This window comes from Octopus bimaculoides, chromosome 7, assembly GCF_001194135.2.
Source record: "Octopus bimaculoides isolate UCB-OBI-ISO-001 chromosome 7, ASM119413v2, whole genome shotgun sequence".
NCBI lineage: Eukaryota > Metazoa > Mollusca > Cephalopoda > Octopoda > Octopodidae > Octopus > Octopus bimaculoides.
This window is the reverse complement of record NC_068987.1, coordinates 25,026,246-25,029,789: the sequence shown is the minus strand read 5'-3', so window position 1 is coordinate 25,029,789 and position 3,544 is coordinate 25,026,246. Positions and strand designations below refer to the sequence as shown.

The window sequence follows — 3,544 nt, the reverse complement described above, 5'->3', positions numbered from 1 at the left end:
TATATATATATATATATATATATATATGGTAGAATTTACGGAACAAAACAACAACAGACGAGGACAGGTGGTGTAAACAACAAAAGGATGTATTAGCTTAACGCTCGGGAATACAGAAAGTCTTTAACGTTTCGAGCTACGCTCTTCAACAGAAAGAATACGGAGAAATCAATATATATATAAGTTCAAAAAATGGAAAAAGAGAAAAAACAACAACAAAAACAACAACGTGAGGACTATATATATATATACATTTCGTTTTGGGATTTGGTTTGCAAGATTCTTTATACATATATATTAACAATATTAATAACAAGGATTACTACGAAGTTGCGTAGCATTACATTTAATTCTTTAACTTATATACCGCCTTACATAGACCAACCCTACTATAAAACAGGTGTAGTTTCTTCAGGATCTTTATTTGATATCCTCTGATTTGGCCGTTTGAAGATTTTCTTTTATCTACCCCGCGTTGTATAATGTAGAGTTGTCCGTTAAGTTAGACGCAAACAATCTGCATTTCAGGTTTTTATTGGATAATCATTTTAAGTCCATTGTTTCAAAACCCTCTATTGTTTAAATGATAACTATTCATTTATACTTGGCAAATGTGGGTCTCTTCCCGTGCAAGTGCCTCAGTGCTTGTTCCTGTCTAGAACTTATTACATTACCCTTGGATGTAAAAATCAGGTAAGATTCTTCTGAACATAAGTCACATGTATTGGTTCCAGGTCTGTATGGTTTTGCAGTACAAATTAATTCCCAATTAATAATATAGTCTTTGTTACTGCCTTAAAAGAACATATTAATTTGCTAAGACTCATTTGGAACCTTTTACTTTTGTCCTTAAATGAACTCAAATGATTTGCCAGTCTCCTCTTGAAAATTAATCATGCCCCACCGATGTAAAAGAATTCCTTACCCTCAGATGTAACTTTACATCTATATATTACATTTTTAGTCTTACACTTATTTTCTACATAACAGGATTCTCGTTTAGAACAATATATAATGTGAGTGTATAGGGATAAAACTATCCTGGCGCGTACTGTGTTAGCTCTCAGAAACACGAGTCGGTCATTGTAACCGAATAATTATGCTATACGACAAACTGTAAAATTAAAAGAAAAAAATTTGATGATGTACCTGTCTCTGTAGTCTTAATAATTGTTTGAAATGTGTGCATATATATATATATATATATATATATAGACAAACATACATACACACATACATACATGTATGTGTGAAGAAGATGATGGAAAAAGTTGTAATACTGCTAGCGGTATTTGAACGCTTTGTCAGTTGCACACAGGATAGTAGTGCTTATCACTGCACCAAAGCATATTACAAACCTATTGACCCCGTACACTTGTACACTTAAATCAAGTAGCTACAATGACATTCTTCACTGTATTAGCTGTGGTTGTTTCTGCAAGTAAAAAAATAATGCTTATCCTATTTTATTCTGGTCAGAAATGGGATTGTTTAAGTTTTCACTTCCTTCCTGTTTCAAGTCCTTCTTCTTCATGAAGTTGAAGAAATAGGACCATATAAACACTGAGCATGCACCGGAACAATCTTAATGTACTGTCAGGAGCATAGCAAGTAGTGACCGAGAAGGTGAATCAACCGCTCCCGGGTCTGGTGTGAAGGATGCAAAATTTTCTGTGACGCATTATACCTATCTGTGACCTTTCTCTCACTCGAAAAACATGGATTTTGCAGGGTTTTAGATTTGAGATTTTCTGCTAAAGAACTACAAAGCTATTGTGGAGCTAAACGGAGAGAAGATGGTTACATGACTTAGGTTGTCATCATTTCACCTATATCTTCGAGAACTTACGTTCTACTTAACCAACCTGATCAGTCATATTAAGAATGGCGTCTCTTTTTTTTTTCCCGTCCTTTCCTTCATTCTTTCTTTTCTCCTTTCTTTTTATTTGAATATGCACAACAGATTTTGTTCTTTAACTACAATTCAAACCTGATCGATCAGAGATGTAGTAACTATAATCCTCACGCTTTTTTTCTTCCCTAGGACTACGTTATCATGTATGTGTCCTTTCCTTTTTAATAATTTGGGTTGTTTTAAAATCCAAAGGAGAGACTGGTGAAAAACCTAGAAGTTTAGGTGCTCTGAGATGTAGATAAGTACTTGGCGTGTGGGACTTAAATACTGTGACGTAAAAACTGCCAATGCTCTCGGACACCGAGAGTCCTTGCCTCGCTACTGTGGACAGTAACACTTGCCTTAAAAATAAACATCACTTTTAGATTACTCGTTAAGGCGGCGAGCTGATAACATTGTTAACACGCTGGACGTTAATGGTATTTCCCCCGTCGCTACAGGGCTACCTCGGCTTAAGTTGTTTCAACTAATGTCGTTCTCGAAGATACGTCAGTTTTCAAAAATAATATATGGAAAATAACAATCAAATTAAGTCGTTTTACTCGACTTTGCGTCGGTCCGCCAATAATATTGGAATCGTAAAAATGCTAAAAAACATTAAAAGCATGTAAAATCATGTTACAATAAATAAGAATAAAAGCATATAAAATCATATTGAAATACAGTAAATGCTAAACTATACACCATAAAGTAGTGTAACCTAGGTCACTGAAGCATGAAATCAGCGGTATTGTTTTACTTACCTGTCTTTCGGAACTCATATTGCACTGGTAGTTCAAATATCTACCGTTAGGCATCGTCGTGATTCCCGCGATTGTTTTGAATTCAATTTTGTTTACATCTGTTTATCGTTTATATTCTCTCATTCACATTCATTTGCAACTTCAATTTTTGCCTCCTAAGAAAATTCCTCGTGAAAGTGCTAAGCGTCACGCTATAACGCTGGAAGATAAGTTGGTGATGATAAAATATCATGATAAAGGTGAAAAAGTTGGCGATTGTGCCTATAAGGATAAGAATTTTATACACATCAACATTTGAAGCCCCAAGGATGAAGAACACTGTCATCAACAAGAGGCAAAATCTTTGAAGAAATGGAAAGTCTTCTATTTATTTGGATTGATAGGACCTGAAGAAAGATCTAGAGTTCAAGGCAAATCAGATGATTTATGAGATTTAAAAACCAGAGAAATTATTACTTCCTTAAGAAGCAAGGTGTAAGCGCATCAGTTGGCGAACACGCAGCAGTGGAATTTCCTGCGACATTGAAGAAGATAATCGAAGAAAACGAGTAACAAAATAAAGAAGAGCAAGTCGAACCTGTGCCACACCACTTCACCATTAAGAAAATGCAGCAAGCATTTGCACACATCGAAAAAGGTCTTGCTATGTTCAAAGCTATGGATCGAAATGCTCAACGCTTTTCCAAGTTAACGGGGGCTTGCCACGAAGCTTTTGCTACTTATAACGCAATTCTTGACGAAAAGGAGACAGTTCAATGCACTCTTGGCCAGTTTTTTAAATGCAACGAACAACAACGAGAACTGCCGGAATCAGTTGATTATGCTGACATCGACGATCCTCGGCTATCTACATCTACAATGTAAACACCACCAAATTTTACGTATT

General features: G+C 35.5%; 1 protein-coding gene across 1 annotated transcript in view; it reads left to right on the top strand.

The window, feature by feature from the left end:
* LOC106882802 (bone morphogenetic protein 1) overlaps positions 1 to 3,544 on the top strand; it is a 58,508-nt gene that overhangs the window by 15,222 nt on the left and 39,742 nt on the right. The window lies entirely within an intron of this gene.